The 10,000-nt window shown below is 41.1% G+C and overlaps 1 protein-coding gene across 3 annotated transcripts in view; it reads left to right on the top strand.

The window, feature by feature from the left end:
* Nucleotides 1-10,000, top strand: part of SFMBT2 (Scm like with four mbt domains 2) — a 315,888-nt gene that overhangs the window by 50,188 nt on the left and 255,700 nt on the right. The window lies entirely within an intron of this gene.

The following is a 10,000-nucleotide window of genomic DNA, read 5'->3' as shown; positions in this document are numbered from 1 at the left end:
CACCGCAATCAGTCACGCTAAAAATTGCAGATCGCCACCATTACTAGTAAATAAATAAATAAATAAAAATGACATAAATCTTTCCCCTAGTTTGTAGACGCAATAACCTTTGTGCAAACCAATCAAAATACGCTCATTGCAATTTTTTTTTTACCAAAAATATTTAGCAGAATACAAATCGACCTAAAAGGATGAAAAATTTAGATTTTCTTGGGGGGTGGGGGGGGGGGGATGTTATTTAGCAGAATGTGAAAAATATTGTTTCTTTTTTCTCAGAATTGTCGCTCTTTTTTTGTTTATAGCGCAAAAATTTAAATCGCAGAGGTGATCAAATACCACCAAAAGAAAGTCCTATTTGTGGGAAAAAAAGACATAAATTTTATTTGGGTACAGTGTCGCACGACCGCGCAATTCTCCATTAAAGTAACACAGTGCCGAATCGCAAAAAATGCCCTGGTCATTAAGGGGGCAAATCCTTCCGATCCAGAAGTGGTTAAAAAGCAAGATAGCAATGTCCGCTTCCACATTTCTATCCTCACAGGTTCCCTTTTGGAAGCAGGGTAGTGTGTGCTGTTAAATGTCTTTAAATAAGAACCACTTTTAAATGGAATTTTAAATGTACTCAGGTTATGAGTGAATTGCTTTTATTTAGCAAGCTCTGCACTTCCTAAGCTCAAAACAGATTTTGCTTTCAACGCAATTTCTGCTGTGAGTAAATGAAAGCATTTTTACTATGGATTGCGGTGAAATGTATTATTCTTTCCTTTTCATACTATTCTATTAGTAAGCCGCAATGCCTCCATCATTATCGTACCTAAATGATCAATATGCAGCTAACCTTGGAGGCTTTAAAGAAAGATGGGTTATTTTTGGCTTCATCAGCTGTCCGAGCCGCATAAGATCGTTGACCTCTTATCATTCATGTATAATTACACCATGCTTGGAGAGGTAAACTTACTCATTAACAGGTGATTAGGTTTTTGTTGAAATGGCTTTGTTGGCAAATCACAAGTTTAAATAGCAGCATGAAAACATAATAAATGTAAATCAGTTGACCCCATTCTTTGCCAAGTCATGTAATGAATCACAGGCAGACACAATCAAGATATTATCATAGTTATAATATTTGTAGTACATATTTATTACTGACAGCCATGGCCTATCCTATGATGATGAAAGACTTTAAATAAATCTGAGGTCAGGTATTAGCCTATAAAAGATCCTGATCTGGTTGAGCAGCTTCTGAAATAAAATATTGAGGTATACCGACTCTGATTATTCCTAGTTCTGCAGACTCCGCATGTATATTAGGTTTCCCTGTAAATGATTCACACCACTGATTCCTCTGGCAATGACTACTCTGGGCGTGCAGCATAAGTTTGTGTGTCGAAATAGTCTACACCCCAATCAATATCAGAGGTGCTCTTTAGGGGTAAGCATTGCTTAGATTTTAACTGTTTCAGAGAGTCTCATTTCTAAAATAATTTTGGATGTACTCTAATCCATTTCTTGCAATGCTAGTATCATTTACTAATTAATGAGAATATAAAACAACTATACGATTTACAGTTCTAAAAGATTATTCTGATCATGTCTTGTTCTTGGGAAAACGATTATCTTTTTTTTTTTAAATTAAAGCCATCCTTCAATAGAGATGTGTATGAACATCTGCTCTTCCTACTGCAATATGCATTAAATTACATAAATTGCATTCATATGGCCAGTATGACATATTCGAAAAATATTTATTTTGTCTGGCTTCATCAAGGCGCTCCCTCAACGCGAACACACTGGGGGGGGATTTATCAAGCAAGTTGTGGACTAAAATCGGCAACAACCCAGTATACCAGAAGCTAAATCTAATCTATCAATACATTGCCTTAGTTAACCACTTTACCACCGGAGGATTTTGCTGTCTTCCGTCCAGGCCACTTTTTGCGATTCGGCGCTGTGCGACTTTAACTGACAATTGCGCGGTCGTGCGACGCCGTACCCAAACGAAATTTACGTCCTTTTTTTCCCACAAACAGAGCTTTCTTTTGGTGGTATTTGATCACCTGTGCGCTTTTTACTTTTTGCGCTATAAACAAAAAAAGAGCGTTTATTTTGAAAAAATGATATTTTTAACATTTTTTTATATGAAATTCCCCCCCCCCCCAAAAAATGTAAAAATCAAATTTTTTTAAAATTTTTGGCCAATTTGTTTTCTGCTACCTATGTTTGGTAAAAAAAATCACGATAAGCGTATTTTGATTGGTTTGCGCAAAAGTTATTGCGTTTACTAACTACGGGAAAGATTTCTGTCATTTTTGGTGTTTTTTTTTTTAACGCGTAATGGCGGCGATCTGCGATTTTTTTTGCGGGACTGCGACATTGCGGCGGACAGATCGGACCCTTGACTGACATTTTTGACACTTTTGGGGGTACCAGCGACATTACTGCAGTAATCAGTGCTATATATATGCACTGTTACTGTAAAAATGACACTGGCAGTGAAGGGGTTAATTTTATTGGAGAGGGAGGGGTTAATGTATGCCTGGTGCTTACTGACGTGTGGGGGGGAGGTGACTATGTGACAGAAGGACAGATCGGATGTTCAGCTATGCTGAACACTCCGATCTGTCAGTCCCTGTCACTTAGGAGATCCGCCCGCTCTGTTTACACAGGCGGGCGGATCTCCTCACTCGATTCCCCGACGATCGGGGAAGAGCGGCGGCGATCGCCGCTGCTCCTCCCCTGGCCCGACTCCCGCTGTGACTGAAAACAGCAGGAGCGCGCCTCCGGTGGCGCGCAAGCGCCGCCTACAGGGGGAGGAGTCCAGCGACGTAGGTCTACATCGCTGGACGGGAACGAGCCACTGTGCCGCAGTAGCAGCACAGTGGCCGGAGTTAAAGTGGTTAAAGTGTTACTAAACCCAGGACCCTGCATTCACTATATCTGGCAGGGGAGGACTGGGCCAGTGGGCAGGGGGGCAATTGCCCCCCGGGCCGCTCTGATGCCCCGTAAAAAGGCTGCACCGTTTCTGCCACAGACATGCCTAAAGGATTCTTGGTGAAGAGAAGTAAAAAGTCCCCACTGCTGACTTACTGAATGTGGGATGAAGACAAGGACAGGGGGCAGGCCTCCCTCCCCCCAGCATGGATGGTATAAACTGTGTCTGAGCAGAGGCCGGTTCCATGCCCCACTGGAGACTCTCCTTCACCAGGCAGCTCCGACCGAGCTGTCCCAGCTCCCCCAACTGCCCCCTGCTGGCCAGGTCGGGAACCCGGATTCAGCCAGTGAATAGAGAGTACCTGGAGTGGAGCTTCAGCCTGGAATGGGGGTCAGGAGGAGGCTGGGAAGAGGGAGAATGGGGGGGGGGGGGGCCGAGACGCTGCACCATGGGCCTCTGGCTTGTACTTGCCCCCTAAGCCGGAAGTTGCCAGTTAGCCCCTGATATCTGGTCACTCACAGTACACAGAACAATCTTTTCAGTAAATATAAAATGCTAAATACCTTTTCTCAACAGCAGTATATAGCAGTTTTGTGACTTCTATCAGTGCCTGGTTAAAGCTTGTAGGAGTAGTTTTCATCCTCCCCTGATCCTCCGTCTGGACAGTGCTGATTTGATGATCACATGCACTCTCCCAAGAAAAAAAAACAAAAACTCTCCAGCAATGCACACCAAACTGAGCATGTGCAACCTGACTCCTAATGCTCTCTTCTATCAGAAGATGGGTGGGAGTCAGTTAAAGAAGAGGAGGATAAGAGAGACAGGCTCACACAGCCTTTATATACATTGTAGAGGATTAACCCCTTAGGTTTCACAGTGAGTATAACAAGCATGATTTACTGCATATACTCACTGATTTTACTGTTGTGGGTTTAGTAGAACTTTAACTGTATTTTCACCCCCTGCGCTTGAAAAAACAGATATTTTAAATACAATACATGTACAGCTGACTTAGCATTACATTTGTGACATTATTACATTTAAAACTGAAACACATAGAGAAAGTGGTAACTGATATAAAGTATGGGATGTTTAATCAGTGCTGTGTCTGACCAACAGAGAGGGGCAGAGAGGTAGCTAGGTGAGAGCAATAGGGGGACAGATGGCAGAAGGTGCAATACCACAGTGGAGATTAGCGTACATGTAAACCCTAACGAATTAAATCGGCTATGTAGGTTTTTAATTAAAAGAACAGATATGTTATTCTTACCTTCTCTGTGCAATGGATTTGCACAGAGCGGCCTCCAACCTTCTTCTTGGGTCCCCCACTGGCACTCTCAGCTCCTCTTCAGTGTCTAACGGAATGTGTGTTGTAGCAAAGGGACTGTAAGGGCACTGTAAGGGTATGCATGTAGTGAGGAAAACCAATGAAACAGAAATATATCACATAAAATTCCAAATATATTATACAAAAGACATAGTAGTTACCACATTAATGTGTCGTACCCAGGTAAAGTTCACATCATACAGAGAATGTTCCTCTTTTTACAGAACTGATCTACATAAGAAACCTCTAATGCTGCCATAGCAAGCAGCTTGCTTTGGGGGCAGACGTGCAGGCGCACTCCCAAGCCGGGCTCTCAGCTGCCCCTCCTCATTGGCTAAGACAGCAACGTGGCACAATTGGCTCCCGCTGCTGTCAATCAAAGCGAGTCAGCCAATCAGGAGAGAGGGGTAGGGCCATGTCGCGGCTCCATGTCTGAATGCACACAGGGAGCTGGGACTCGGCTCGGGTGTCCCCATAGCAAGCTGCTTGCTTTGGGGGGCACTGAACAGGAGGTAGGAGCCAGGAGCAGAGAAGAAGGACCCGAGATGAGGAGGAGCTGGGCTGCTCTGTGCAAAAACCAACTGCACAGAGAAGGTAAGTAACGCATGCTTGGTATTTTTTTTTTTTTTTTTAAACAAGACTTTACAATCACTTTAAATACAAAACACTTGGGTAGAACCATATCTGACATAGAAAAAGTATCTAGTAACTGCCACATTTCTTTTGGTGCTTACAAATACACGTGTATCAAAAAGTATGGCAGTAGTCATCAAACTGCAGTAGAAGAATATTTATATATAGTTACATAGTTAGTCAGGTTGAAAAAGATACAAGTCCATCTGGCTCAACCAATAGAAAAAAAAAAAAAAAAACAGTAATGAAAACCTAACATACAATCCCATATACACAATCCTATACCCGCAGTTGATCCAGAGGAAGGCGAAAAAACCCAGCAAAGCATGATCCAATTTGCTACAGCAGGGGAAAAAATTCCTTCCTGATCCCCCAAGAGGCAATTGGATATTCCCTGGATCAACTGTACCTATAAATATTAGTACCCACTTATATTATGTATACCTAGGAAAGAATCCAGGCCTTTTTTTAAAGCAATCTAGCGAGCTAGCCAGAACTACCTCTGGAGGGAGTCTATTCCACATTTTCACAGCTGAAGATACGGTGAAGAAACCTTTCTGTATCTGGAGACAAAATCTGTTTTCCTCTAGACGTAAAGAGTGCCCCCTTGTCCTCTGTATTGACCCTAAAGTGAACAACTCAACACCAAGTTCACTATATGGACCCCTTATGTATTTATACATGTTGATCATATCCCCCTTAATCTCCTCTTCTTAAGAGAAAATAAATTCAGTTCCTCTAATCTTTTCTCATAGCTGAGCTCCTCCATGCCTCTTATTAGTTTGGTTGCCCTTCTCTGTACTTTCTCCAGTTCCCCGATATCCTTTTTAAGAAGTGGTGCCCAAAACTGAACTGCATATTCCAGATGAGGTCTTACTAATGATTTGTACAGGGGCAAAATTATATTTCTCTCTCTCTTTATGTCAGTTTACTTGCATTAATTAGCTGTTAAAGGAGAAATAGAGCCAAAGCTCTTATACTTTACTTTATAATTAGTTATTTTTTTCTAAAACGTGCTTTATCTATTAGTATTCTGAATTATGTTCATGGAGTAGTGTTTATTAACATTATTAATAGCTCCTTCAAATAAAACAACCTGTAATTTATTTTTAGCTGTCTTTTCATTTAAAACAATCACATTAGTTTCCTTAGCTGAGCCTATGTAGCTCTGTTATCTGTCTTATTTATGAATTGCATATTTAATATAATCATTTACCAAGTCCTCTACACTAATGCACTATGCTGTAGGATGATGCGCAAAAAGTCCTTTTGCTTATTATATTGCCATACCAAAGGGATTTTTCTAATGAAGATGCTTTGATAACTGTTGGCAATAAAGACACTAGAGAAGATGTATCGTGTGGAAATGATTCTTTCTCATCAATGAAAAGGGCATTCTGCCCTGAGTGCATGCATAGTACTCCCACTGCTCACACTTTTGGCAGATTAGTCACTGCTGGAATATATTTCAGTTATAATGCTCGCCAACTGGGATGGATATACTGTACAATTTAAAAAGTGATTGTTGGTTTAAAGCCAAAAGGAAGCCTATTTGTTGTCATGTGACTTTTCTTTTGGCTGAAAATCTCAGTGTTGATGACAGGCAATGTGGTGGCAAGGTCTTCAATACTAATAATATAAGACTAATTAAGGCAGTGAGAGGAAATTTGTAGTTTTTTAATTTTGTGATTTTTTTCTTTTGTCATCAAAAAATTTAGCCATTGTAGTTATATCGCTTACCTTATTCAGGCAGACAGTGATGTATTTTAGTTGTCTAGCATGGTGAGCATCAGCATAATGCCTGAAGAATAATACAATTATAATATGACGATAATAACAGGAATAAACAAAATGCAAGAATAGAAGTGCAATACAATTCAATACAATAAAAGTACTGTATGCATAAACATGATATGACAAAATCAAGTCTTTGGGAGTCCCCAACAACACAGACTGGCTGCTATCTGGGGGTACAGTTGGTTAGAGAAATATGTCAGCTGCCATTGTTTCCTACTAAGCTGAGCAGTGCCAGCACTGTCTACCTGCCCCTTTAAGGTATGCTTACCTGCTCAAGTCACCTAAACATTATTATTTCTCCAAGCCAAACATTCTAGTTTATACACCTACCTGACAATGGTGGTAGTGGCAGATGGTTGGTCCATTCCTTCACATCTCACTACCCTTGGTATCTTATATTGATTCTAAATTCAAGAATTAAAAAAAAACATGTTATACTTACATATTTGTGCAATGGTTTTTAGACCTCCACTCTGCCCAGTGCCCCCAATAACAAGCCTCTTGCTATGGGGGGCACTCAAGCAGGCTCGCTCCCAAACCACGCTCACGTGTCCATTCACACACATAGAGAGCAGCTCGACCCCCACCCCGCTGTGATTGACTTGAGCCTTTAGAACCACTTTAACATTTACTCTGTGGTCTTTCCCTCAGAACATGGAAAGACATTGTCACTTGGCTCATTAAGAATCTGTGTAAAACCACCCCTGACCCACTGACTCACCTCTCCAGAGCTCCTCGATGCTTCTTCCTTCATCCTGGCTAGCAAAAAAAATTTACAGTTTCCGAGTGTTTAGAGTTTCCGAGTGTGGGGGAGCATTTTCAAGATACAGTACTCGGGCCTAGTGGCCAATCATTCTGCTATAGCACTGCCACATGATGGAAGGGGTGATGTCACTGCTTCCCTTTGCTTCTGACACCAGTCACCACCTGGTATTATGGTGGTGGCTGCAAGAGAGTAAGGAGAAGATCAGTGGTTTGGGTGATGGTGGCTTTACACATATGCTGTCACTTTGCCCAGAATGGGCCAAATGACCATGTCTCTTTAACCACTTTACCACCGGAGGATTTTCCTGCTAAAAGACCAGGGGTTATTTTGCGATTTTTTACTGCGTGACTTTAACGGACAATCGCGCGGTCGTGCGACGCTGTACCTAAACGAATTTCACGTCCTTTTTTTCCCACAAACAGAGCTTTCTTTTGGTGGTATTTGATCACCTGTGCGATTTTTTGATCACGCGCTATAAACAAAAAAAGAGCGTAATTTTTGCAAAAACAACAATATTTTTCACTTTTTTTTATATGAAATTCCCCCAAAAAAAAATGTAAAAATCAAAATTTTTTAAAATTTTCGGCCAATTTGTTTTACGCTACCTATGTTTGGTAAAAAAAATCGCAAAAAGCGTATTTTGATTGGTTTGCGCAAAAGTTATCGCGTTTACTAACAAAGGGAAAGATTTTTGTCATTTTTGGTGTTTTTTTTTTTAACGAGTAATGGCGGCGATCTGCGATTTTTTTTGCGGTACTGCGACATTGCGGCGGACAGATCGGACCCTTGACTGACATTTTTGACACTTTTGGGGGTACCAGTGACATTACTGCAGTAATCAGTGCTATATATATGCACTGTTACTGCAAAAATGACACTGGCAGGAAAGGGGTTAACTGTATTGGACAGGGAGGGGTTAAGTGTGTCCTAGGGGCGTGATTCTAACTGTGTAGGGACAGGTCTACTAGTGTAAAAACAAAGATCAACAGTTCTACATAGTAGAACTGTTTGATCTTCACTTTTACACAGGGAGAACTGACAGGTGGCTTGTTTACACAAGCCGCTCTGTCTTTCTCCCGCTGTAGCGGCGATCGTAGTGTGACCGGCGGACATCGGGTCCGCCAGTCACACTCCCGCACTCCTCCGTGAACGAGCCGAGGCGGGCGCGCGCCTCGGCGGGCGCGCGCCCGCCCGCTATTGGCTCTGGAAGGAGTGACAGGCGAGCGACGTAGACCTACGTCACTCTGCCTGGCCGGGGCCGACTGCCGCAGTAAATATACTGTGCGCAGTCGGCAAGCGGTTAAAATTTCACAATTTTACAAGTTTATATATATATATATATATATATATATATATATATATATATATATATATATATATATATATATATATATTGGGTATGGTAGAGATAAGACATTAGGTATAGCCCTTATTTTATAAAAATATTTTGAGATGCGTTTTGAGAGGAGAATGCCTGGATGGCTGGAGTAGTGCACTTTTCTTTCACTCACAAACAATGAATGTAATATGTGATATACTTGAGACTAGCTGTTCTATTGACAGAACCCCAAGGACAACCAAAAACAGGCCATTCTTCTTCAGCTAACACATCTTTGGCTGTATACCTCACTTTTCTATCCACTTGAAGACCAGGCCTTTTCTGGCCCTTTTTGCTTACATGTAACAACCAGTACTTTTTGTTAGAAAATTTCTTAAAACCACTAAACATTCAATTTTTTTTAAACAGATGCCTTAGAGAATAAATTGCTGGGTTTTGCATTTTTTTTATGTCATAGTATTTGCGCAACGGTTTTACAAACGCAATTTTTTGGGGAAAAAAACTTTTATGAATTTTATTGCAAATAAAAATAATACATAACTCAGTTTTTTGGTAAAATATAAAAGATGATTTTACGCCAAGTAAATAGATAGCAAACATGCCCCTGCAACCGCGACAGCCGACTTAAATTTACGATTCATAGGCGATGCTTTAAATACCTGTACAAGTTACCACTTTAGATTTATACAGGAGGTCTAGTCCTAGAATACTGCCCATGATCTGCCGTTCACAATGATACCTCACATATGTGAGACGATAGCTGTTTGCTTGCATGTGGGACCGACACATGCATTCGCCTTTGCATGGGGGGATGGGAGCACTTTAATATTTTTTTTTTTATCTTTTTATTTATTTCATTTTTTTTTTCATTTTTACACTGTCACTTTAAAATGTTTTTTTAATCACTTTTACTGCTGTCACAAAGAATGTAAACATCACTTGTAACAGCAATAGGCATGTAACTGGTACTCTTTATGGAAAGATCTGGGGTCTATAGGACCCCAAATCCCTACTCTGCCCTTAAAGAGGTTGTAAACCCCCCTGTAATGTTTGTATCTATAGGTAAGCCTATAATAAGGCTTATGTATAGGTACTGTAAATATCTCCTAAACCTGCGCAATTTAGGAGATATTTACTGTATACTGCGCCGGTGACGTCATTGGTGCATGCACTCTGAAGGAACGCCCCCCCCCCCCCGAGCCGTGA

This window comes from Pelophylax lessonae (genome assembly GCF_965119305.1).
Source record: "Pelophylax lessonae genome assembly, chromosome: 4".
Taxonomy (NCBI): domain Eukaryota; kingdom Metazoa; phylum Chordata; class Amphibia; order Anura; family Ranidae; genus Pelophylax; species Pelophylax lessonae.
This window is presented reverse-complemented; position numbering and strand designations above follow the sequence as displayed.